Genomic DNA, 27,916 nt, shown 5'->3' on the forward strand with positions numbered 1-27,916 from the left:
GAATAAATCCATTTTTTTTTTTTTTTGAGTCTTGCTCTGTGACCCAGGCTGGAGTGCAGTGGTGCCATCTCAGCGTGCTGTAAACTCTGCCTCCCAGGTTCAAGTGCTTCTTCTGCCTCTATGGCCAGGCTGGTCTTGAACTCCTGACCTCAGGTGATCCACCTGCCTCAGCCTCCCAAAGTGCTGGGATTACAGGCATGAGCCACCATGACCGGCCCCATTATTCATTTAACCAACATCTGCTGAGCACATTGGGTGTGGTGGAGGATGAACTGAAGGGGAGAGAGGAAGCCTCCTCCTGCCACTATGTTTTCAAGTTGTCCTAATACTCCACCATGACACGCAGGCTTGTGGGTCCCAGAGCTCCAGAAGCATCTCCCGACAACAATATCCTGACCCAGATTCTACTGAAAAATACGCGAGTCTAGGAGACCCATCTCTGACACTTCTCTTCTTTTGAACGGCTGATCTGTCAGTCATGGGGAGCCCTTATGAAAGTGCAGTGTGTTTTGTGAAACTTGAGGTTGATCAAAGAATACCATTAAACTTTGTTAAGAAATCTACATATTGATGACATATGCAGTGGGGTGGAGGTGAGGAAATTCCCAAATACCTTTTAGGAATTATCTCAGAAGGAGGTAATAGTCAGAACTCTTGGTTGTCAGTGACAGAAACTCGTCTTACTAGTGTGGAGTGGAAAAGGGATCATGTTTTTCTCTGCATTCCCCAACCCCAACTCCAAGCAGATCCTGAAAGAGGGACAGGATTGCAAGTGGATTATTTAGGAGATGATTCCAGGGATCACCAAGAGGGGAGTGAGGAATTGATTCATGGAAAGGCAGGAGGCCACACAGGGGGCTTCAATGAGCAGCTTACCACTCCAGGCAACTAGGATTTGACCCCACTGGGGACCTCTGGGAAGTGATGTGGAATACATTTCAAAGTTGTTCCATCCAGAGGGCGAAGATATTGAAACATTTATAGCCTGGCTCCCATCCGTCACTGGCTGTGGACTGGTCCCAGGGCATCAACTCTCTGGCTTTGCTTTCTTCTTTTTTTTTTTTTTTTTGAGACATAGTCTTGCTCTGTCACCCAGGCTGGACTGCAATGGCATGATCTCGGCTCACTGCAACATCTGCCTCCCAGGTTCAAACGATTCTCTTGCCTCGGATTGCTGACTAGCTGGGATTACAGGCGCCTGCCACCATGCCTTGCTATTTTTTTTTATTTTTTGTAGAGACAGGGTTTTGCCATGTTGGTCAGGCTGGTCTCGAACTCCAGACCTCGTGATCCACCTGCCTCGGCCTCCCAGTGTTGGGATTACAGGAGTGAGCCACAGCACCCGGCTTCTGTGGCTTTTCTGACATACTCCATGCCTGACTTTGAGAAAGCCCTCAGGTGAAAGTCTTGGTTGTATGCAGTAGCAAGCATGTACTAGAATGATAAAAACCAAGGGGCTTACCACAAGATCTCTCTCTCTATCTCTGTCTATAGCTTTGTCTGCATACTGGCTTAATTTCTTCTTACTCAAGCCTTTTCTCCATAAGGCAAGAAACGTGGCCACAAAAGCTCCTGTATTTCTCACTACACACAATTCCTGTCATCACAGAGAATGATTAACTTGGTCTAGTTCCAGTTTTGAAAAATATTCAAGGGAAGAATTCTGATTGGCCAATCTAGGCCAGATGCTCATCCCTGGACCAATCAACTGAGGCCAGAGGGGTGGAGTCATTTGAGAACATGGCAGCCCCCATGAGAGCCACATGACTGCAGTAGGAAGTGTGAGTCTCTATAGAGGGGAGGGCTGCTAGGCTGAAAAGGCAATAGATGTCTGCAGTGAAAGGAACAGATCAGGAGATACATTCTGTTAAACCTGTTAATTATTTGAAAAAAAGAGAAACTTTCAATATACTGTCACAGTATACGTGAGCCGGTGGCTCACGCCTATAATCCCTGCACTTTGGGAGGCTGAGGTGGGCAGATCAGAGGTCAGGAGTTTGAGACCAACCTGACCAACATGGTGAAACCCCATCTTGTGCACCTGTAATCCCAGCTACTCAGGAGGCTGAGGCAGGAGAATTGCTTGAACCAGGGAGGCGAAGGTTTCAGTGAGCTGAGATCATGCCACTGCCCTCCAGCCTGGGCAACAGAGTGAGACTCCTCAAAAAAAAAAAAAAAGTTACATTGTGGTTCCCCCAGCATGATTTATCAGAAAGGAAAAACTTACAATATGCGTATTTCCTATGCGCAGGCTACTGCTATGAATTGAAATTCTTAAATTCCAAAGATTAATTAAAATGTTTCTCAAGACACATAAACTGTTAGAATCTGCTTATAATGAGGCTGAAGTTGAGTAAGAAGAGAACTGGCATTTAGGACACTACTTTTCTTCTGTCAAGTACTGTCAAGTTTTGTTTCTGCCTGGAAGTAGATGCACCTCAAGGGAGGGTTGCATGTAAAGGTGTGTGTGTGTGTGTGTGTGTGTGTGTGTGTGTGTGTGTGTGTGTGTGTGTGTGTGTGTGTGTGTGTGTGTGTGTTGTAGTTTCCAAAGATGGGTACAACTTTCTGCAAATGCTCGTGCAGTATAATTGAACCAATCTTTCCTTTAAGAGGTAGAGTTTATACTCCTCTACATGAATCTGGGCTGCCTATGACTTGCTTTGGCCAGTGGAATGCTGCCAAAGTGATGGTGAACAACTTCTAGCCGTGAAAGGAAAATAAACCTTGGGGCCCCAAGATCACTAAGCTAGGCTGGGCTCGGTGGCTCACGCCTGTAATCCCTGCACTTTGGGAAGCTGAGGCGGGCAAATCACCTGAGGTCAGGAGTTCAAGACCAGCCTGGCCAACATGACAAAACCCCGTCTCTACTAAAAAATATGAAAATTAGCCAGGCGTGGTGGCAGGCGCCTATAATCCCAGCTACTTGGGAGGCTGAGGCAGGGAAATTGTTTGAACCCTGGAGTTGGAGGTTGCAGTGAGCCGAGATCGTACCACTGCACTCCAGCCTGGGCAACAGAGCGAGACTCTGTCCCCCGACCCAAAAGAAAGTTACTAAGCTAAAGAGAAAAGTCAAGCTGGGAACTGCTTAGGGGAAACCTGCCTCCCATTCTATTCGGTCACCCCTTTGCTCACTGAGATAAATGTATATGTGATTGCCTCATTTGGAGAGGCTAATCAAGAACTCAAAAGAATGCAACCATTTGTCTCTTAACTACCTATGAGCTGGAAGCCCTTTCCCTTTGTCTCACCTTCACCTTCACCTGGAGTTGTCCTGCCTTTCCCGACTGAACCAATGTATATCTTACACATATTGATTGATGTTTCACGTCTCTCTTAAATGTTTCAAACCAAGCTGTGTCCCTACCACCTTAAGCACATGTTGTTAGGACGTCCCGAGGCTGTGTCACAGGCATGCGTCCTCAACCTTGGCAAAACAAACTTTCTGAATTAACTGAGACCTCAGATTTCTGGGGTGCAAATAGTCTTAGGCCTTGAGAGCTCTCTTGTAGTTCCCATATTTTTGCCCTCTTGGATGCTGGCACCAAGCAAACCTTGGCTATCCTGCTTAAAGAGACATTTGGAGAGGGGTTCTGGAGGGCGAGGGGCCACATGGAGGAAAACAAGGTTCCCCGGCTGACATCCAGCACCAACTGATAGGCACATGCATGAGGCCGTCCTGGATGTTCCGCCCAGCTGGCCTTCCAGCTGCAGGTAGCCACAGAAATGAGCCCAGGTTAAACCAGCCAGGAAGTCCCCATGCAACTCACAGGGTCATGAGCAATAATGGCTTGTGGTGGTTTCAAGTTTCTAACTTTAGGTGCAGTGGGTAACTGAAACAGCCCACAAGGGTGTGAGCCTGTGGAGGGTGCATTTCCCACCTGCTGAAGCTTCTCATCCAATCCAGATAAGACTCTTGTTCTCAGTGTCCTTGATGGAAATGGCAGTGAACTTTTTGCAGATTGGACCATCTCGGGAATCCCAAAGATTGGAAACTATTTTCTTTCTCAGAATCTTCCACACAGCATTGAGCCTTAGGAATTTCTAAGAAGGATCTGGAATGAAAAAAAACATCTTTTGAAAATGTATTTGTATAGCTTCACTTCAGCAAGATTCATGGTGGGTATTAGACTAAGTGCTGGTGTGAAGCCAAACCATGTTTTTCAAAGACTCATCTGGCCTCAAGGTTGGCGGGATCAGAGTGGCCTCCCAGGATCTATCACATCCTCAGAAGAGTTGGTTCAACTGGCATGTACCCAGATCTGTTTGAGCTAGTATGACACTCCCTTGAGTCAAAGGCTGCCACATCACGTCTCCCTTAAGTCTCCCTAAGTACGACCCCCAGAAGTATTGACAAAATAGTGCTATTCCTGAAGATTTCAGGAGGACATAAATGAAGAGACTAAACTGCAAGGTACCAAAACTTCCATCTTTGCTAAAGACCCTCATCCAGGCTGGGCACGGTGATTCACGCCTGTAATCTCAGCAATTTGGGAGGCCAAGGCGGCTGGATCACCTGACATCGGGAGTTCAAGACCAGCCTGACCAACAAGGAGAAACCCCATCTGTACAAAAAATACACAATTAGCCGGGCGTGGTGGCACATGCCTGTAATCCCAGCTACTAGGGAGGCTGAGGCAGGAGAATCGCTTGAACCTGGGAGGTAGGTTGCGGTGAGCTGAGATTGTGCCATTGCACTCCAGCCTGGGCAACAAGAGTAAAACTCCATCTCAAAAACCAACAAACAAAAAGCTCTTATCCAATGGTCATGCCACTCTATCTGGCCATGTAATTTCTCCTCCTGGCTTTCTGTAGCAACAGCCTTCTGGGGAACCTCACTCTGCCTTTCAAAACCCCTTCGACTTGTACCCTTCATCAGCAAAGTACTTAGCTCAACATGTATGCCTCTGGGGGAACTCCTCCACATGCCATTTAAGGATATTTCCAGCAACATCATCTTCACTACCCCAGGATGGTATTTTAGAGTGGATTACGTGCCTGCTGGATGTGTTGTACTTGAACGAGTTAGAGAAAATGCCACACTTTAAGATGAATTAAGAGTCTTCATTTAGCCGGCGAAATGGCTAATGTTTAAAGTTCTGTCGGCCTCGAAGAAGGTGCTAGATTTTCTTTTATACTTTGGTTTAGAAAGGGGAGGGGGGTCTAGTTAAAACAATCTTACAGAAGTAGGCAAAAAAGTTAAAAGGAAAAATTGTTGCAGGAAAGTAAACAGTTCTAGGTCTAGGGGCTTTAAGACTATTATGAGGTGATAGACGCGGGGCTTTGGGCGTTATCAATTGGACGAATTCCTGGGAACTGCGGATATTGCTCACCACAGTATCTTATCAGTTAATTGCATTCTTCGATGTGCTGGGAGTCAGCTTGCACAAGTTAAGTCCTTGAGGAAGGGGCTGCCAGTGAAAGAGCCAAGATGGAGTCTCTCTGGCTCTCTTAGCTAAGGGAGAGTCAATTCAGATGGAAACAAGGCTAGGTGATTAAAAGAAAGGGAGAGTCTAAGAACAGGGTTAGTAAAAATAAGGTTGGGCATTACATTCCTCACTTGTGTTTTTGGGGAATCAAATCGTTGATTCTTCAGTTATAACAAGGGGGTTATATTGAGTCTTAAGATACATAAGTTTGACAGAAGCTATGCGTTGTTTTACAAAATTAAGAAACTAATTTAATATACAAGGTCCAAAAATTAAACTTAATAGTAGGATGGGGAGGGGGTCTGTCTAACTTAGTAATTAGAATAGTTAGCTCTGGGTTCTAGTTGAACATGCTTTGATACTAGGGGATGATATTTTCTTGTTCTTGTTGGCGCTTATCTAGATTTTCTTGCACTTTCTGGAGTGTATCTTTTATGACTAAGAATGGTGGAGGAACAGTTAAATCAATTTTGTCAGGGTGTTTCTGGAACATAGGGTTACTTAGATCAGTTAAAGGCCTGATTGGCTTGGGTGGGCTTTATGAGACTAGGGTTTTTTTGGATGGTGAACATAGACTTAACATTAAATCCTGGGATATAAAATCTTAATCTTCATGACATGACATGATACTATTGAGTAAGAGGATTACAATTTTTTCTAGTATATAATTTAGGATGAGAAGCACGACTGATGGAAAGAGTTGAAGATCTGGTTGATCTTTTAGAGTAGGTGGCTAAAGTTACACATGTCTAATCAGGGCAGAAAAACTGATAAGTATCTTGACAGCTAGCATCAGGGTGATTTCTAGGACAGAGGTAAAAGTCAATATTTTGGCATCTTTTTTCTGCACTTTTGGAGCTTCTACACTTAGTTTGGCTCTTGGAGTGTCTGAATGTTGCTGAAAGGTCGACACTTCCTGCTCCTGGAACTGGCAGATTGTGTTGCTTTTCGTGGGTATGGGCTGGCTTTGGGAACAGTACAAATAAGTCAACTGCAAAGGAGACTTCCTTGGAGGTACTGGCCTTCTAAGTGGTGTTTGCAAATACAAGTCCTGTTGTGAAAGAGGTGAGGAGAAAGGAGTAGGAAGGCACAGAGGATGTAACGGGCAAAAACAAATAAGTGAGGTAGATAAAAAGAATGAATCTAATGGCTTGACCTGACTTAGGTGCAGTTTTAAGGAGACTGACTTAGGCCTGGCGACTTACGTTTTTAGCTGGGCTCTGTTGGCCTTTTTGATGTGGGAGTGATGAATGTAAGCAGGAATGCCGTCTACTTTCAGAGCAGCTGGCGTCGTGAGGATGACGGTGTGAGGTCTTTTCTAAGGAGGAGTGAGTCTTTCTTTTTGGAACTTTTTAACAAACACTAGGTCTCCTGGCTGGAACAAGTGGCAGGACTTTGGTCAGGAATTGGATTGGGATGGGCTCCTGCAACAAGTGGCAGGATAATATCTTGTACCTGTTGGAGAGACTATAGGTACTGTAATCAATTAGTTTGTAATATTTCTGCTAATTTGGCATCTCTTAGCTTAGGCAAGATAGGCGGTGCCTTATTATACATGATTTCAAAAGGTGAGAAATTAGCCTGGTAAGGGGTGCACCTTACTTTAAGTAGGGTTAAAGGAAGGAGGCTTACTTAATTTACACTGTTTTTTTAAGATTAATTTTGTAGGAGTGTTTTTTAGGGTGTGGTTCATGCGTTCTACTTGCCTAGAGCTCTGGGGTTGATAGGCACAATGGAGCTTCTATTGAATGTTTGACGCCTTACTGACTGACTCAGCTATAGGCGAGGTGAAGGCTGCTCTATTATCAGACTTCATGGCAGCAGGCAGCCTATATTGAGGGATGATTTCATTGAGTAAAAACTTAACTACTGTGTTGGTGGTTTCGTTTTCGGTAGCAAATGCCTTAGTCTATCTGGAGAAGGTGTCTACTAGTACTAGAAGGTATTTGTACTTAGCCTGGTGTGGTTTGACTTCTGTAAAGTCAATTTCTTACTTTTTTCTTGGCGACTTTTTTCAGAGACAGTGGCCTGGGCTGGGTTTAGGACTTTGTTTGGCATTTACTTGGGCGCAGGTTGTGCACTGGAGAGCTGCTTAATCTGTTAGGCTTTGAAGATGGGGGATCTTAAAATGGCTCTGGAGGAGCTGAGGTAGGTCTGCTCTTCTTAAATGGGTGGTAGACTGTAGGTGACTGATTAACGTTTCTTTAAGAGTTCAGGGTATGAAGATTCTAGAGTCAGGAAGAATCTACTAACTTTCCTGATTTTTATTGGCTCTGAGATCCGAAGCCCGTTGTTGTTGTTGAGTATACGGGATTGTCAGGCAGATCTGGCTGTGGAAAGGAGACTGCGGGCAGCAAGTTTAGAGGCGCGACTGAAAGTCTCGCTGCCACCTGAGCTGCTGAATCAGCTTTCTGGTTACTATGGGCCACGGCCGTGTTTTCTTTTTGATGTCCTTTGCGGTGGATCACAGCTACCTGCTGAGGTGAGTAGCCTGCTTTCCTGGTAGATGGCTTTATGTACATGCACAGTAGCAAAGGCGTACTTGCTGTCAGTGTAAATGTTAATACGTTTATTCTTACTTTATCGGAGAGCCTGAGTGAGGGCGATCAATTCAGCCTTTTGGGCTGAGGTGTTCGCTGGTAATGCTTGAGCTTACAACACATGTGTCTCCGTGGTAACAGCTGCACTGGCTCTTCATATTTCCTGCTTGAGGAAGCTGCTACTGTCTGTGGACACGGCGGCATCTGCCTTTTCTAGGGGCACAGCTTGAAGATCAGATCGGCCAGTTTCGATAGTTTCTAACAGTTCTTGACAGTCATGAGCAGGAATAGTGGAGTCTGAGTCAGGAAGTAGTGTAGCTGGATTGAAACACTGTGGGAGAGAAAGTCAAACGAGGCTGATCTAACAGTAAACTTTGATACTTCAAGATGCGAGCATTTGACATCTATTTGCCAGAAGCATTTTGTAGTAAGGTCTTTACGGCGTGAGGAGCTGTAAGGGTTAAATTTTGTCTTAGAGTTAACTTACCATCTTTTTGGGCCAGGCTTGCTGTAGCCGCTACGGCTCGAAGACAACTTGGCCATCTAGAGGCCACAGGATCTAGCCTCTTAGACAAACAGGCCACTGGGCGGCTTTAGGGTCTTAAAGTCTGAGTAAACACGTCTTTAGCAACTCCTTGGCTTTTATGGAGATATTAGGGAGGGCTAAAGCAGGGGCTTCAGTTAATGCTAAATTAACGGGCTATTTCACTCTGTACTTCTTGGATAGCTGCCACTAAGATTTTTGTTTGTCTTTTCAATGCTTTATCAGCGGCCTTTTCAGCTGCCTGTGTTGCTTGTTTTTGTTTTTTAAGCTTTTGATTATCAAAAACTTTTTGGGCTATTTCTAAAAGCTGACTGATATTTATTCTAGAAAATCTTTTTAGTTTTTGGAGTTTCTTTTTAATATCCTGGGCTGCCTCAGCCACAAATGCTAAATTAAGAGCACGGCTATTTTCGGGAGCTACCGGGTCAAAAGGGGTGTAAATCCGATAAGCCTCCTGGAGGCGCTCTAAAAACGTTCTTGGTGACTTATCGGACCTTTGGACAACGTCGGTCGTCTTAGACAAGTTGGTGAGTTTCTGAGAGGCTCTTTTAACACTTGCGAGGAGATACCGGTGAAAATCGTCTAAAGCTCCCTTTCTACTTGAGGAATGTGGGTCCTGGTTAGGCTAGGTAGAGGGAAAGACATCCTCAAGGAGGTCTCTCGCTTGTTCTTCCGGTCCGTTGGCTGATGTGAGGAAGTAGTTTTTGGCTTCTTTTGGATACGTTCCTTCTTTTCAGAGGTAAAAAGGGTTAAAAGGAGCTGTTGGCAATCATCTTAGGTGGGCGGGTGAGTCCGGAGTACAGACTCTGTCAGAGAGGTCAAAGCCTGGGGCTTTTCAGAGAAGGTAGGATTATGGGTTTTCTAATTATATAAGTCAGAAGTAGAAAAAGGGACACAAACTAAGAAGGGTGCCGAGCGCTCGTCACCTGGAGGGACTTGTGCCTCTCTCAGTGGTAGTAGAGGGGCTACTTCTTCCTGCCACGGTCATGATTGAAAGGCAATGGGTGGCGAGCCTACAGGGGACGTCGTCGAGGAGACATGGGATAACTTTAAGGGAGAAGGTTGGTTGTAAGACGGTGGGATTGGGTGAGGGAGACTCTCCTCTTATTCAGAGGGAGGCAGTACAGGGGAACTGGCTGAGGGTCGAGGCGAAAACACGGTCTGGCTTAGGAGGACTTTGGAGGTAGAATTATGAATGGCGCATGAACGGAGCCATGGAGAGTGGATCCTGACTAAACGTAGCTAATGTAGGGAAACTGATCAGGGTGGCTAGGAGTTTCAGTAACAACCTGCCACACAGCTTGAACAATTGTGAGGCTCAATGACCCTTCAGGTGGCCACTTGACTTTAAACTTTGGCCATTTTGTTTTGCAGAGTGTCTGGAGCTTGCCTTTTTTAAGGCGGACTTTATAATCCTCTGAACTGAGAGAAAAATTCTGCAGCATACATTGGAGAGGGCTTTAACTTTACAAGGCTGGGAGGAAGTGTTTCTTATTTATTTTTTTTTGAAGGCACTTTAATAAGATTTGAGCATAGATATTAAACTTAGCATGGACAGAGAAACTTATTTCTTGGGGGACTGGCGTAGTGAAAGAACAGAATCAATATGACCAGAAAGAGCAGAAAAACTTACAACAGCTGATACTACTTGCTACATTGCTGTAGCTTTAAGATTGAGGGAGGAGGACTAGAGCCAGCCTGAGATCTTCTGGGTCAGTTTGATCTAGGCGTTCTTCTTCTTCTTCTAGATCTGCACTTTAAATATTTTTGGTGTCTTTATGACTTAAACGCAAATAGCTTAAACTTAGCTTTTTCTTTTAAGGGTTTAAGGAGTGAAAGCAGAGCCAAGTCCTGGAGACGGTAAACTTGCTGTCGCACCATAAAACGAGATGTGCGGGATAGGGGGCGGGGACAAGGTGGAAAAGGACTACTCGGATCATTTTTAAGATGGGACAGTAGCCACAGAGGAACAGAGTAAGAATCTAAATGAAGTAAAGCAGTACGGGCGTACATTTCTTTACACAGTGTTCTACTTAAGGGCACAGGAAAAGTTACAGAATGACAAGAGGGGTGAGCAAGGAAATCTGCAGGGTGGCTGTTTTGAACTCACTACTGGTTTAGTTTAGAGGAGATCTAATCACTTGGACGTGGAGTATGACGATCTAAATACTTACAACTTTCGTGGTGCTAGAAATCTTAATCAGGCAAATGTTTTTCACACTTGTTCTTGTAACAACACTTGACTTGCTTCTGGCAGAAAAGACAGGACTGTGGTGGCCAGCCTAAAAGATTGATGAGAAATTTAACCTCCTGTGACAAAAAAGTCAGCACTAAGGACTTAGAAGAAGTTTTAGACGTCTTGGGCAATATCAACGTCTTGACATGCAAAACTTTGACAACTACTAACAAGACAATAGACACTGAACAGAACAATCAATATAAAACAAACAATTGACTTTAGGGCATGTAAACAGTTATGACAGTTTCTTCCTTTTTTTTTTTTTTTAAGACAGACAAGGGGAGGGTTTCCTGTGATGGGATCAGTCAGATGCCTGCCTGGCCACTCCCTCTGGGGGGAATTGGGCTCCTATTAGCATTGGCAGGCCGGTATAAACTTCCGGCTCAGATCAAGCTATGCCTGATGCTGCCTTAAGCCTTATGAGGTCGCCACGGAACCGCAGGTGAGGGCCTACTTGAACTCCGTAGCTTTCGCCGTGGAGCTACAAACTGGATGACAAGCGCAAACCCTTGTCCTCCCTCATTCATTCATTATTCACACAGAGTATATAACAGGTTTTTTTTTTTCTTTCTTGGAGATTCTTCAAGAAACTTGAACAAGAGAAAGATGAGAGATAGAAAAAGAGAGAGAGAGAGAATGACCGGTCTGCCAGAAACCAGGACTCAGTCCTCCAGCATCCTGGGATGTGGACTGAGTCAAGGGAGGGCCCCTGTCAGGGCCACTTCCCTCCTAGAAAGAGACACAGAGGTGCCTAACAGAAAACCAGGGCTCTACCTTCTAGCGTCCTAGAGAAACAGGCAGAGTTGAAAGAGGGACATCCTCATCAGGGCCGCTTCCCTCTTACTAGAACTGAAGTCAAATCTGACCTACGTGACCTCAGGGTCAGAAGTCGAGGACTCAGAGGTGGAATTTTTATGGGCACCCACACGGTAGTCGATCCGCTCTCCTCTGGAAGACGGTCACCTTTCGAGGACCTGAAGATTTTTTTTTAGGTGGCACCCCCCCAGAAGCCGGCCATCCTTCCGGGGGAGCTCGGCTCTCGCCTCATGGCGTTTCTCGCTGGGGCCTCCAAATGTTGTACTTGAATGAGTTAGAGAAAATGCCACACTTTCACATGAATTAATAGTCTACTTATTTAGCTGGTGGCCAAGAAATGGCTAACTCTTAAAGTTCTCTTGGCCCCGAAGAAGGGGCTAGATTTTCTTTTATACTTCAGTTTAGAAGGGGGAAACGGGTCTAGTTAAAAGAATTTTACAGAAGTAAAGTAGGCAAAGAAATTAAAAGGATAAATTGTTACAGGAAAGTAAACAGTTCTAGGTCTAAGGGCCTTAAGACTATTACAAAGTGATAGACGTGGTGCTTTAGGCATTATCAATCGGACAAATTCCTGGGAACTGTGGATATTGCTCGCCCCACAGTATCTTATGAGTTAATTGCATTCTTAGATGCGCTAAGAGTCAGCTTGCACAAGTTAAGTCCTTGAGGAAGGCGCTGCCAGTGAAAAAGCCAAGATAAAAGCTGTCTCCAGTGTTAGAGGTGGGGCCCGGTGGGAAGAGATTGGATCATGGGGGTGGATTTCTCATGAATGATTTAGCATCATCCTTTTGGTCCTGTCCTTGCAATAGTGAGTGAGTTCTTGCAATAGTGAGTGAGTTCTTGCAAGATCGGGTTGTTTACGAGTGTGTAGCACCTCCCTCCTTACTTCTTGCTCCCGCTTCACCTTCTGCCATCATTGTAAGTTTCCTGAGGCCTCCACAGAAGCTCAGCAGATGTCAGTGTCATGCTCCCTGTATAGCCTACAAAACTGGGAGCCAATTAAACCTCTTTTCTTTATATATTACCCAGTCTCAGGTATTTCTTTATAGCATGAGAGAACAGCCAAATCCAGCAGCCATAGACAATATGTAGCAAATGTGCATGGCTGTGTTTCAATAATACTTTATTGACAAACACATATGCAAGCAGGTCAGATTTGGCCCGTGGGCCATAGTGTCCCAACATCTGCTCTGGAATATTCTGTTCAGCCTGGATGGACATCCCTAGGTTTTTTTCTTTTGAGACAAAGTCTCACTGTTGCCCAGGCTGGAGTGCAGTGGCACAATCTTTGCTTGCCACAACGTCTGCCTCCCAGGTTCAAGCAGTTCTCCTGCCTCAGCCTCCCAAGTAGCTGGGATTACAGGCACCTGCCACCACACCTGACTAATTTTTGTATTTTTTAATAGAAATAGGGTTTCACCATGTTGGCCAGGCTGGTCTCAAACTCCTGACATCAGGTGATCCACCCACCTCAGCCTCCCAAAATGCTGGGATTACAGGTGCCCGCCACCACACTTGGCTAATTTTTGTATTTTTAGTAGAGATGTGGTTTCACTATGTTGCCCTGGTTGGTCTCGAACTCCTGATCTCAAGTGATCCACCTGCCTCGGCCTCCCAAAGTGCTGAGATTACACGTGTGAGCCACTGCAGCTGCCCTCTAGATTTTTTTCTTTTTTTGACCATTGCTTATTTGGTTTGACTTTCATTTTCTTCCCCATTGTGGTAGTCATTTTCTGAATGCCTGTTAGTTTATCCATCTCTCTCCTCTGTAGTCCCTACAGTCAGATGAACTCCTCTGCAGGTGCAATGATGTAACACTCTCTAGTGCTGAATTTTGAGCAGGAGAAAGAGAGCAAGAGTGACCAGTACCTTTGGAAACTCTGGCCTCCTGAGAATTTGGTGTCTCCTCTGCAAAGATTGCATACCTGTTAACCCACAGGCAGGAGGTAGAGACAAGCCAGAATCATGATCTGTTGAGCTTGAGTTTAATATTTGATGCACAGAGATCACTGAGTTTTTTGATAAGAATTAGAGGGGCAAGAAATGGCCACAGAGAACAATTTCTATCTCCAGGTGAGGATTCAGGAGATAATTCTGTGAACAGAACTTCCTGAGAACTGAGATGGGGGAAATCGCTGGTATTAGAAGAGTGAAAAGGTCAGTAATTAAGGCTACGACTGTGCTGTTAGAGGCAAAAGAAGAAAATGAGACTGCCAGGCATGAATAATGAGAAATCTTTGATGGAATTAGCCATGCAGAACAGATACTAAATGCATCCTCATTCTTCTCATAGTCAAAAGTTTTTGCTTAAGCTGGATGGGAAAAAGAGAATCCCATTTCACTAAGTATAAAAGAGGGGATTTTAGAGAAGGTCTCAGAAGAAAGAGATGTGGGGGTTTGGTGAAACTCACCAGAGGCTGAACCCTCTCCAGCATAACACAGGGATTGGGAGGAGTGGGGCAGCATTAGGCCAGGTGCATAGCCCAGTGCTGCTCTCTCTGGACTTTCTGCTCTCTCTGGACTTGTTTGCTAGCTGAGCTTATCCATTTACATAATTTTCAGTGCCATTTCTCAGCTAATGAGTCCTGAACTTTTGTCTTGAGGCTAGACTTCTCCTTCAAACAGCAGTCTTAAACACTCAACTTCTTTCTTGTTTTTTCCACTTGTCAACTCATGAACACCTCAACTTTGTTACATCCAAAGCCAAACTCATGGCTTGGAGTGAGTGGTAGGTGATGGCTGTAATCCCAGTGCTATGGGAGGCTGAGGTGGGAGGATTACTTGAGGCCAGGAGTTGGAAGCCAGGCTGGAAAACACAGTGAAACTCCCTATCTCCAAAAAAAAAAAAAAAAAAAAAAAAAAAAAAAAAAAAAAGCTAGGCATGGTGATGTGCATATGTAGGATCTGTAGTCCTGCTACATGGCAGGCTGAGGCAGGAGGATCACTTGAGCCCAGGAGTTTGAGGCTTCAAAGAGCTATGATTGCACCAATGCACTCCAGCCTGGGTGACACAGCCAGAGACCCTGTCTTAAAAAAAAAACCCAAAGCCAAACTCTGTTTTCCCTCGTCTTTCTCCATGGGCTCTGTCCATGCCATCTCTGTTCTGTAAATGGCACCACCCCCTGCTGAGCTGCTCAAGGTGGTCATAACTCATGTGTTCTGCTAACTCTGCTTTTGCCCTCTTCTCCAGTCAGCAAGTCCTGTGATTCTAAACTTTATCCAACTTGTCCACTCTCTGTAGCTTCACTGTCATTATCTTTGCCTAGGACACCACTATCTCAGCTGGGCTACAGCAGCCTCCTAACTGGTCTTAACTGGTACTCTGCACCTGCTCTCCATGCTCAGCAATCCATTTCCTACCTGACAGCTTCAGTGATCTTAAGGTGTCCATTGAGTCTCATCCCTGCCTTTCCTGCCCATGGTACATAGAATAAAATCGAGACCTCTAGTCTTTTGCCTGTTCCTGCCACCTCTCCAGCCCTCTCCTATATCTCCTGCCCTTGGCCTACTCTATTTCAGCCACTATGGCCTCCTTTTGTTTTCTTGGACTTTCAAACCTTTTTCCACAACAGGACCTTTGCACTTGCTGCTTCAGCCTGGAATGATTTTCCTCTGCACCTCCCCAAATTAGACCATCCTTTAGGTGTCAGCTAAAATGGTGCTTCCACAGACAGCTCTTCCCTGACCCCTTTCTAAAGTGGACTTCCCTGCTCTTCTCCACTTTAACCTCTTATTGTTTCTTGTTGTGGGAAGTCAGGGACCCCAAATGGAGAGGGACTGGCTGGAGCCATGGCAGAGGAACATAAATGGTGAAGATTTCATGGACATTTATCAGTTCCCAAATAATACTTTTACAATTTCTTATGCCTGTCTTTAATCTCTTAATTCTGTTATATTCATAAGGTAAGGATGTACATCACCTCAGGACCACTGTGATAATTGTGTTAACTGTACAAATTGATTGTAAAACATGTGTTTCAACAATATGAAATCAGTGCACCTTGAAAAAGAAGAGAATAACAGCAATTTTTAGGGAACAAAGGAAGACAACCATAAGGTCTGACTGCCTGCAGTGTTGGGCAAAAAGAGCCATGTTTCTTCTTGCAGAGAGTCTATAAACGGATGTGCAAGTAGGAGAGATATCGCTAAATTCTTTTCCTAGCAAGGAATATTAATAGTAATACCCTGGGAAAGGAATGCATTCCTGGGGGAAGTTCTATAAATGGCCGCTCTGGGAATGTCTGTCTTATGCGGTTGAGATAAGGACTGAGATACGCCCTGGTCTCCTGCAGTACCCAAAGGCTTACTAGGGTGGAGAAAAACTCCACCCTGATATATCTGTGGTTAGCCTGGTTCTCTGCTCTTGAACCTTGTTTCTGTTGTTAAGATGTTTATCAAGACAATACATGAGTGAATGAACATAGACCCTAATCAGTGGTTCTGCTTTTGCCCTTTGCTTTGTGATCTTTGCTGGACACTTATCAGTAGTTCTGCTTTTGCCCTTTGTCCTGTTCCCTCAGAAGCATGTGATCTTTGTTAGACCCTTAGTAGTAGTTCTGCTTTTTACCCTTTGAAGCATGTGATTTTATACCTACTCCCTGTTCTTACACCCCCTTCCCTTTTGAAGCCCTTAATAAAAAGTTGCTCATCTGAGACTCAGGGGGCATCCCAGACCTACTGTTGTGTAATGTCACCCGCAGCAGCCCAGCTGTAAAATTCCTCTTTGTAGTGTCTCTCTTTATTTCTCAGCTGGCTGACTCTTATGGAAAATAGAAAGAACCTATATTGAAATATTGGGGGCAGGTTCCACCTATAGTTCTTTCATGTATTTACTTATTTTTTGTTTGTCCCCCTCTGTATCCTAGAAACTCCTGGAGGGCAGAGGCATGCCTGCCGTCTTCATCATTGCATTACCACCACCCAACACTATCGGGGGACCTGCCCTGATAATCAGGTAGGTTCTTTTCTATTTTCCTAAGCATCGACTGGCTTGAGAAATAAAAGGACAGAGTACAAAAGAGAGAAATTTTAAAGCTGGGCATCCGGGGGAGACATCACACATTGGTAGGATCCGTGATGCCCCACAAGCCACAAAAACCAGCAAGTTTTTATTAGGGAGTTTCAAAAGGGGAGGGAGTATAATAGGTGTGGGTGACAGACATCAAGTACTTAACAGGGTAATAAAATATCACAAGGCAAGTGGAGACAGGGTGAGATCACAGGACCACAGGACCTGTGAAATTAAAATTGCTAATGAAGTTTTGGCACCACTGTCATTGATAACATCTTATCAGGAGACAGGGTTTTGAGATCAACCTGTCTGACCAAAGTTTATTAGGCAGGAATTTTCTCTTCCTAATAAGCCTGGGAGTGCTATGGGAGACTGGAGTTTATTTCACCTCTGCAATCTCGACCATAAGAGACAGGTAAGCCCTGGGGGGCCAGTTCAGAGACCTACCCCTAGGTGCGCATTCTCTTTCTCAGGGACGTTCCATGCTGAGAAAAGGAATTCAATGATATTTCTCCCATTTGCTTTTGAAAGAAGAGAAATATGGTTCTGTTCTGCCCGGCTCACCGGCGGTCAGAGTTTAAGGTTCTCTCCCTTATTCCCTGAACAATTGCTGTTATCCTGTTGTTTTTTCAGGGTGCCCACATTTCATATTGCTCAAACACACATGCTGTACAATTTGTGTACTTAACGCAATTATTACAGGTCCTGAGACGATATACATCCTTCTCGACTGACAGGATTAAGAGATTAAAGTAAAGACAGGCATAGGAAATCACAAGGATATTGATTGGGGAAGTGATAAGTGTCCATGAAATGTTTACAATTTATGTTTAGAGATTGCAGTAAAGACAGGCACAAGAAATTACAAAAGTATTAATTTGGGGAACTAATAATTGTCCATAAAATCTTCATAATCCACGTTCTTCTGTCATGGCTTCAGCCAGTCCCTCCGTTTGGGGTCCTGACTTCCTGCAACATCTCTCCCTTTCTTTTTATATAAATGTGCCATGGCGATGAAGGCTTGTTCGTTCTCTCGATTTTGACACAGGATTATTTGACTGGTACGGCACACTAAAAGCAAGCCGATTAAGCAGAGAAACATAATTCCAAAATTTACTACAGTGGAGCCCCCAATAGACTTAATCCAAATTGTGGGGTTTAATCCATAAAGATTTTCTGCCACCTGATCTAACGCCTGAGCTCCAGGCACGATGGAGAAGTGAGCTTGGGAGACTTCAAAAATTTGTTTTTTTAATTTAGTTGTTTTCAATGATAAATTATCTTTTCTACATAGAAGGTGTCCTTTGACCATTTCCCATGAATGATCAGTCTCGTTATAGGAATAGGGGTGATGCAGAAATCCAAAGTATTCCAATCGCACTGCATTTGCATGCGATGTTCTAGACTCACTACACGATCTCCAAGCCAAATAACAGACTGTCTTAAATCATTAATTTGATTTGCCAATTTTTGATCTATGCCTTGTTGAGAATTCCACATTTGGGTGGAATTGGCTTGCCAATCATTAACAAAATGAGCCGTTTGAATAGACTGGTGTAATGCCATTCCGGCAGTGGTGGCCATTGCAGTGACTGTAATTAGGCCCATGATAACAGCGATTAAAGTGAAAACAAATCTCTTAGATCTTTTTAGAATTCGTTGTACCACTTCATTAATTAAATGTATTGAGGGGGAGAATTCCCAAGGTCTAGGTAAAGTTATCGGAATCCAGATTCCTTCTCGAGCTCGAACCAACATTACACTTTTCCTGGAGTCAAAATGGGAGTTAATACAAGTGTATAGATGACAACTGACGCATTGGACAGTTTGATTATTCATCCACATTTTGATATTTCCTACCAATAGCATGTAAGGAGGCTCAACACAACTCTGTATGGGAACAGTCAGGTTGGAGCTAAGTAAAGCAGAATGTCTGGGTCTACGTTGATACTGAGAGAGTGGGACGGTAGTGGGAACAGCAGTCAAAATAGTTTTTCCTTCCCATACTTGCAGTCCAGACATAGCAATAGCCAATTTCCAAAGTTCTGGGTGTTCTGGGCTCAGAATAGGGAGTATCATAGGAGGCCTGGGGGCTGGTAATGCCTTCATCTTCCCATTTTAAGGGAAACAATGAGCTGATCCTTGTATGCAAAGTAGAATGATGATTCTCTTGCTCCTGATAAGAAATAAAATATGTAGCCTCCAGGCATTCCCTTCCACAGAGGAGCAATTGTTTTTTAAATAGCCCTTTGGTGCCCAGTCTATTACTTAACCATATAAGTCATTTTTTAATATTACTGCATGTGAGTTAACACAATCTTCCCAAATTAAAGTTTTAGATGGGCCCTCAAAGTGTTTAGGGCATGGTTTTCCTGCAGGTTTATACTGAAAGTATGGGGTACCTCCCATTACTTCTCTTTTCATTTGTTTTAAAGGAGAAAGGGAGAGGCCAGAGACCAAATGTCCCATTTTGTCTATAGCTGATGTTTCTGAAAGATAAGCAGCCCAGAACTGAGTTTCTAGATGGATGCAACCAGGTGCCTGTCCGAGGCACAGAGGGCGGTATTGATAACCCATGGTAACATTAAATGCAGTACCTTCTTCTCCTGGTTGAGCAGGGCAAGGGTCGTCTATGGCTCCAGGCATCCACACACTATCGTTAGTGTAGATTTCTGCGGGAGCATCTATCCAGGTGAGAGGGCGAATAAGTGGAGGAAAAGGCACCTAAGCCCAAGAAGAATAATTATGTGTAGCAGGTACATCAGTGTGAGAGGAAACTGGTGAGACAGAAAGTATAAGGAGGAGAATCATTAAATAAAACCTAGTGTAAGCGAGATGGAGTGCTGAAGGAGAAAGAGAAGAACAGAGGGATGTTATTTTCAGGCTAACAGAAATGGTGAGATATTTAGGTTTGTAAGGAGAAAAAGAAAGGTAATCAGGAGAAGTGTGATTAGTTAGATGGGTCTCCACTGTCATCAGGGAGGATTGATTTACACCCATTGTGATTTGGTGTGCCTGTTTCTGAGGAGTCGGCACAGATCTCACCACATCTGAAGGCAGTCTCTGACACAGACGTCTCTTCACTGTGGTTTTGATTGTCAGTATTCATAAGAAGCTTGAGTCTTCTGGTGGGTACCCAGACAGGGGATTGATGATCTCCTGGTGAAACACAAGCATATCCTCTTCACCACGTTAAGTAGAATAACAGACAATATTTAAAGGTTTGGGGAAATCCTGTAAGGCAGTAATTACAGCAATTAACTCCGCCTTTTGAACAGAAGTATAAGAGGTAGAAACAAGTTTGTCTGCAGGACCTATATAGCCAGCATTGCCATTGCTAGAGCCATCAGTGAATACTGTAACGGCCTCAGGAATGGGTTGATTTTTGGTTAATCGAGGAACCACCCAAGACGTTATTTTTATAAAATCAAACAATTTGTTTTTTTGGATAATGATTGTCAATAACACCAATAAAATCAGCCAAGTGAATTTGCCACAGTACAGAATGTTGAAAGGCAGCCTGAACTTCGAGCTGATTTAAAGGAACTACAATTAAACTTGGATCAAATCCAGAAATTTGAAGTATTCTTCACCGAACCTGTCCAATTAATATGGCTATTTGATCTAGATAAAGTTTTTGACACAGAATGAGGAAGAAAACACCATTCCACTAAATCATTATGTTGAACTATTAGTCCAGTAGGAGAGTGTAATGAAGCAAAAACCAGAAGCTGAAAAGGCTGAAATGTCTGTACTCTAGATAACTGGGCAGTCTGGATTGTTTCCTCTACAAATTCCAGATCCAGTAAAGCCTCAGGGGTCAAAGTCCTAGGGCTGCGGAGATCAGAATCTCCCCGCAGCATAGAGAACAAGTTAGACAGGGCATAGGTCGGAATGCCTAAAGTAGGTCTTAAATAATTAATGTTACCCAAAAGTTTTTGGAAGTCATTGAAAGTTTTTAAAGAATCTCTCCTAATTTGAACTTTTTGAAGTTGAATACATTGTTTATCGACCACCATTCCTAAATATTGAACAGGAGTGATCTGTTGAATTTTATCCTGAGCAATGTGTAATCCAGCCTCTGTAACACAGTGGCTCAAAATTTGGTAACAGTCAATTAATTTTTTTATCAGTTGGGGCAGAAATTAAAATATCATCAATATAATGAAGAATATAGGCCTCGGGAAATCGGGCTCAAACTGGTGAAAGCACGTGTCCAACATAAAGCTGGCAGATTGTAGGGCTATTTAGCATTCCCTGAGGAAGTACTTTCCATTGATAACGAGCTACAGGCTCCTGATTATTGATACATGGTACAGTAAAAGCAAATTTTTCACAATCCGATTTATGTAAAGCGATATGAAAAAAAAAACTCTTTAAGATCAATAAGTATGAGAGGCCAATCTTTAGGTAGTAAAGCAGGGGCAGGCATGCCGGGTTGGACGGCCCCCATAGGTTTAATTACAGCATTAATGGCCCTTAAATCGGTTACCATCCGCTATTTGCCTGATTTCTTTTTTACTAGAAACACAGGAGAAATCCAAGGGGAAAGACAAGTTTCCACATTTCCAAGTTGTAGCTGCTCAGAAACCAATTGATTTAAAGCCTCCAGTTTTTCTTTAGAAAGCGGCCACTGCTGAATCCCAGGGCCACTTGTCTTATCTCCTTTGTTTAAAAGGATATTAGGTAGTAAAAGCAATTGAGCTTGTTTAACAGTAGTAAAAGAAACAGGAGCTTGGGCTGGGGAGTGTAATTTATCCCAGGCTCTCATACACACTTTTGTTACTTGTTCTGTGGTAAGAGTATCAAAGTTTAATTGGGCATAAGCATCAGACAAACTATCGGAGCCTGTGAGCTGAGCCTGAGTAATTAGAATGCCATTACTCCGATTTAGCTGAGCCTGTAAACAGGCCTCCTCTGACCACCAGGCTGAGATGGACTTAGAACAGCTTTTTGCCAAAAGATCACAGTCTGAAGGAAGCAAAATGACCTCAGTATAAAAAGTTTGCAATACCATTTGAACATAAGGAAAAGTAGGACCATACTGAGTACAAGCATCCTTAAATTGTTTTTAAAAAGGTAAGATTGAGCGGCGCATATCGACGCAGACTGGTTGAGGAACTGAAACGACAGGAGGGTGAGGGGCTGTAGTGGATGGGGGAGGGCCTGGAGAATGACAGGTAAATAGTAGTTTGGTCCCAGAGCCATTATTTGATGCTGGAGGTTTGAAGAGAGAAGAATTAGCATATTTATAGTACCGGGCTTTGTGAGTCACAGCCACAGGCGTTTGAAGTACCGGCTTTTCGTGAGAAGAAGTAAGAAAAGTAGGGGGTAACTTTAAGCCAAAGTTACCAGAGTTAGAAATCGAATTTTCAGAATCCTTAGGGAGGGGAGGAGTAGCTGAAGGGAGAGTCTGAACGAAGGCCATGTGGGAGAGGAAGGTTGAGAAAAAGGCAGAGAAACTGAGGAAAAGGCAGAAAACTGCGGCAACTGCAGGGGTTCACGAGATTGGCAAGCCACGAAGATGGCACGCACCAAGCACCCCAAACAGTGATGGGAACATAATACCCGGCCGAGACCAGTTTTCGGAATGCTTTACGGACACAATCACACAATTTTATATACACCGTTCCTTTTTCAGGAAACCAAGAAAAGTATTTTTCTACTGCCCTGAATAGAGTGATCATATTTTTCATGGTTACCGGTTTTAACAGGAGTTTGTTAGATTACTCATGACCCATAGTTAACCCAGACCTTACACAGATTACTCACCACTCGTCGGGGAGTTGAACACGCTTATCTGTGGGCCAAGCCGATTGACGTTTCACCGCACCTACCAAAGGGAATCCGGTTCCCTCATGCACTTAGGAAACAAGAAAGACCACGTGGGCGCCAGATATCAGGGGACCTGCCCTGATAATCATGTAGGTTCTTTTCTATTTTCCTAAGCGTCGACTGGCTTGAGAAATAAAAGGACAGAGTACAAAAGAGAGAAATTGTAAAGCTGGGCGTCTGGGGGAGACATCACACATTGGTAGGATCCGTGATGCCCCACAAGCCACAAAAACCAGCAAGTTTTTATTAGGGAGTTTCAAAAGGGGAGGGAGCATATGAATAGGTGTGGGTGACAGACATCAAGTACTTAACAGGGTAATAGAATATCACAAGGCAAGTGGAGACAGGGCGAGATCATAGGACCGAAGTGAAATTAAAATTGCTAATGAAGTTTTGGCACCATTGTCATTGATAACATCTTATCAGGAGACAGGGTTTTGAGATCAACCCGTCTGACCAAAGTTTATTAGGCGGGAATTTTCTCTTCCTAATAAGCCTGGGAGTGCTATGGGAGACTGAAGTTTATTTCACCTCTGCAATCTCGACCATAAGAGACAGGTGCGCCCCGGGGGGCCAGTTCAGAGACCTACCCCTAGGTGCGCATTCTCTTTCTCAGGGACGTTCCATGCTGAGAAAAGGAATTCAGCGATATTTCTCCCATTTGCTTTTGAAAGAAGAGAAATATGGTTCTGTTCTGCCCGGCTCACCGGCGGTCAGAGTTTAAGGTTATCTCTCTAATTCTCTGAACAACTGCTGTTATCCTGTTGTTTTTTCAGGGTGCCCACATTTCATATTGCTCAAACACACATGGTGTACAATTTGTGTACTTAACGCAATTATTACAGGTCCTGAGACGATATACATCCTTCTCGACTGACAGGATTGAGAGATTAAAGTAATGACAGGCATAGGAAATCACAAGGGTATTGATTGGGGAAGTGATAAGTGTCCATGAAATGTTTACAATTTATGTTTAGAGATTGCAGTAAAGACAGACATAAGAAATTACAAAAGTATTAATTTGGGGAACTAATAATTGTCCATAAAATCTTCATAATCCACGTTCTTCTGTCATGGCTTCAGCTGGTCCCTCCGTTTGGGGTCCCTGACTTCCTGCAACACAGCACAGTGCCTGGCACAAAAGAGTTGCTCAATAAATAAATCAGGATGAACAGATAAATACACAGATAGGCACTTTGAACTACAGATGAGGTTAAATACTTTTTGTTTTTCTTAGTCAAACATGTGCAATTAAGCATGTGATAAATGTTATGATGACCATACCTGTGTCTTGCCTGATGTTCTTTGCAATCACTAAATGAAGTCAGTTGTGCCTGTTTTGACAGTTCTATTTTCAACCTAATGATCTGTTTCTTTTAACTTCTGGCTGTTGGCTTTGTTTGGGTTTGTTAGCCTGACAAAGTGGTAGATATTGGTATTTGCTCTTTTGTTTAAATGTCACGAACTTTAAAAATGCCTTTGCTTTTGGTAAGAAACCCTAGTTAGGACACCCTAGAGGTCAGGATGATTTGGGTTCTGGTGCAGTAACAACAATCCCCAAATCTCAGTGGCCTCATGCAGTGAGGTATTTGTTTGTTTTTGAGACAGGGTCTCACTCTGTCACCCAGACTAGAGTGCAGTAGTGCAATCTCAGCTCACTGCAACCTCTGCCTCCCAGACTCAAGTGATTCTCCTGCCTCCTGAGTAGCTGGGATTACAGGCCCATGCCACCACTGTCTGGCTAATTTTTGTACTTAGTAGAGACAGGATTTCACCATGTTAGCCAGGTTGGTCTTGAACTCCTGACCTCAAATGATCCACCCGCCTTGGCCTCCCAAAGTTCTGGGATGACAGGCATGAGCCACCATGCCTGGCCACAGTGAGGCTTATTCTTGGTCACGTTGCATGTCTGGGCTGTGTTAGGGCATTGTGGGGTGGTCTGTTCATTGTGTTCACTCAGGGATCCAGGCTGACAAAAGCCCCATCTCTGCATGTGTCCTTGATCACCACTTCAGGGGAAAGGGAATGTGGTGGATCATAGAGCCTCTTAACACTTCCACCTGGAGGTGACTCAAGTTGCTGCTGCTCATGGTTCATTGGACAAAACGGATCACAGAGTCATGGGCAACTTCTCTGTGCCTGGAAGGGGAAACAAAATATGAATAGCCACATTGATTTTCCCTAGATATTACAGAGAAGGACTCATTTAAACACAGTTACTTATTTGTGTTTTGAAGCTAATTGTAGTCCATCAACCTTCACAGAAGATATGTGCACTTCCAAGCTATTATTAAGCACAATTTTTTTTTTTTTTTTTGAGACAGAGTCTCACTCTCTTGTCCAGGCTGGAGTGCAGTGGCATGATCATGGATCGCTGCAACTTCTGCCTCCTGGGTTCAAGTGATTTTCATGCATCAGCCTCCCAAAATGCTGGGATTACAGACACCCACCACCACGCCTGGCTAAGTTTTGTATTTTTAGTAGAGATAGGGTTTCACCATGTTGGCCTGGCTGGTCTGGAACTCCTGACCTCAGGTGATCCACCTGCCTCGGCCTCCCAAAGTGCTGAGATGACAGGCATGAGCCGCCGCGCCCGGCCTTGAGTATGATTTTTGATTTGGAAGGTCAGAGTTAGGGTTTTAGTCTGAGGACTCTATGATGTGAAGGTGAAAACAGACCTCGGCTGTGAGTTTGCTGGGATTCCTGTGCTGCTTCTACAGCTCTTTGGCCGTGTGACCGTCACCTTTGGCAAGTTTCTTTACCTTTCTATGTGTTGGTTTCCTCATCAATAAAATGGAAAAAAATAATCATAATCATAATAACTATTGGTGTTGGGATAGCCCAGTGGTTGACACATAAGGACTCAAACATACTACTTTTTTTTTGAGACGGAGTCTTGCTCTGTTGCCAGGCTGGAGTGCAGTGGTGCAGTCTCGGCTTACTGCAACCTCTGCCTCCTGGGTTCAAGTGATTCTCCTGCCTCAGCCTTCCGAGTAGCTGGGATTACAGGCGCCTGCTACCACTCCCAGTTAATTTTTGTATTTTTAGTAGAGACGGGGTTTCACCATGTTGTCCAGGATGCTCTCGATCTCTTGACCTCATGACCCACCCACCTCAGCCTCCCAAAGTGCTGGGATTACAGATATGAACCACTGTGCCCGGCTCAAAAATACTATTATTAATTTTGGGGGGCAGTTATTATATTTTGTGAAAATCAGAGTTCAGTACCTTGTAACACTGAGTTGGGATCTATCCCTGAAGGAACAGGCTTCTAAAGAGGAAGGCATCGAGAGAGGGGCAAAATTTTAGTGGACGCTGTAATGATTTTAGGTATATGGACCTGGGGCAGAGTTCTAGCTGGGGCCACCAGGTAGCAAGGTGGACTTTGCTAAATTCTATCACTTTCCTGAGCCTCAGACTCACTTGTTACAAATGGGGTTAAAGCATCCCTCTTTCAGGGCTAAGATGATTAAGTAAGAGGGAATGAAAGCAACTTCCATCAATGGTCAAAAGTATTCATTTAACTTCTTTTTTTTTTTTTTTTTTGAGATGAATTCTCTGTTGCCCAGGTTGGAGTGCAGTGGCATGGTCCCGGGTCACTGCAACCTCCACCTCCTGGGTTCAAGTGATTCCCCTGCCTCAGCCTCCTGAGTAGCTGGGACTACAGGTGCGTGCCACCACGCCTGGCTACTTTTTGTATTTTTAGTAGAGACGGGGTTTTACCATGTTGGCCATGATGGTCTCGATCTCCTGACCTTGTGATGCACCCACCTTAGCCTCCCAATGTGTTGGGATTACAGGCATGAGCCACCATGCCTGGCCCATTTAACGTCTATATTACTTTCCTGTTGGTGGATTTACCAGTGCAAACTCAGCAGCTTAAAACACCACCCAGTTATTATCTGTTTCCATGAGCCAAGGGTCTGGGCAGGGTTTAACTGGGTCTTCTATTCAGGGTCACAATACTGCAAGCAGAGTGTCAGCTGGGGTCTCATCAGATGCTCAGTGTCCTCTTCCAAGCTTATTCAGTTTGTGGACTGAATTCAATTTCTTCCAATTGTTGAATGAAGGCCCTCAGCTCCTAGAGCTGCCACCTCCAAAGACAGTTCACAGCATGGCCATTTATGTCTCCTTGGAGGCTAAGGGTTGAATCTCTGAAACTTCACCTTTAAAAGACTCACCTGATTAGGTCTGGCCCACCTAAGATCATCCTGCTTTGGATGAACTCAAAGTCAGCTGAGCAAATGTGCTTAACAAAGCAAGTGTGACCATAATCACATTTGCAAAATTCCTTCCCCTTGGCCAAATCACAAGCTCTGCACACACTCAAGAAGAGATGATACAGGGAGCAGATATAAGGGAGTCGTTCTCTTGGGGGGCTGTCCTAGAAATCTGCCCAGTACAACTTCCTTTCTCGAGGAACAGCAGGCCTGGGGAGAGATGATCACGGATGAGAGCAGCCCACAGGTTGCGAGTGCCAGGTGCTGGAGTAGGATGCAGGAGGCTGACAAGCAAGTATGAAAAGCCTTCTCTGGGCTGGGTGGAGTGGCTCACACCTGTAATCCCAACAGTATGGGAGGCCGAGGTGGGCGGATCACGAGGTCAAGAGATAGAGACTATCCTGGCCAACCAACATGGGGAAACCCCGTCTCTACTAAAAATACAAAAATTAGCTGGGAGTGGTGGCACTTGTCTCTAACAACCCAGCTCCCCAAGTGAGCAATTCCTGTCCCTTTTAAGGACTCACAACCCTAAGAGGGTCCGTGTGAGAGGGTCGTGATCGTGAGAGAGTCATGATCGATTGACCAAGAAGGGAGTACGTGACTGGGGGCTGCATTCAGCAAACCCCATCTCTACTAAAATAGCAAAATTCAGCAAAATCTCAGGATAAAAATCAATGTGCAAACATCACAAACATTTGTATACACCAATAACAAACAGAGAGCCAAATCATGAGTGAACTCCCATTCACAATTGCTTCAAAAGAATAAAATACCTAGGAATCAAACTTACAAGGGATGTGAAAGACCTCTTCAAGGAGAACTACAAACCACTGCTCAACGAAATAAAAGAGGACACAAACAAATGGAAGAACATTCCATGCTCATGGGTAGGAAGAATCAATATCATGAAAATGGCCATACTGCCCAAGGTAATTTATAGATTCAATGCCATCCCTATCAAGCTACGAATGACTTTCTTCACAGAATTGGAAAAAAACTAAAGTTCATATGGAACCAAAAAAGAGCTGGCCTTACCAAGTCAATCCTAAGCTAAAAGAACAAAGGTGGAGGCATCATGCTACCTGACTTCAAACTATACTACAAGGCTACAGTAACCAAAACAGCATGGTACTGGTACCAAAACAGAGATATAGACCAATGGAACAGAACAGAGCCCTCAGAAATAATGCCGCATTATCTACAACTATCTGATCTTTGACAAACCTGACAAAAACAAGAAATGGGGAAAGGATTCCCTATTTAATAAATGGTGCTGGAAAAA

General features: G+C 44.1%; 1 long non-coding RNA gene across 1 annotated transcript; it reads right to left on the bottom strand.

Annotated features, from left to right (window-relative positions):
- On the bottom strand, window positions 1-27,425 carry LOC115933032 (uncharacterized). The gene is made up of 5 exons (XR_008668133.2): window positions 22,349-27,425; window positions 19,174-19,735; window positions 10,685-10,792; window positions 6,632-8,297; window positions 1-4,052 (listed from the first exon to the last, which is right to left on the bottom strand). It is a non-coding gene; the product is annotated as an uncharacterized lncRNA (long non-coding RNA).
- Window positions 27,426-27,916: the final 491 nt, after the last annotated feature.

The sequence above is a fragment of the Gorilla gorilla genome, chromosome 7, assembly GCF_029281585.2.
Source record: "Gorilla gorilla gorilla isolate KB3781 chromosome 7, NHGRI_mGorGor1-v2.1_pri, whole genome shotgun sequence".
NCBI classification, from domain to species: domain Eukaryota; kingdom Metazoa; phylum Chordata; class Mammalia; order Primates; family Hominidae; genus Gorilla; species Gorilla gorilla.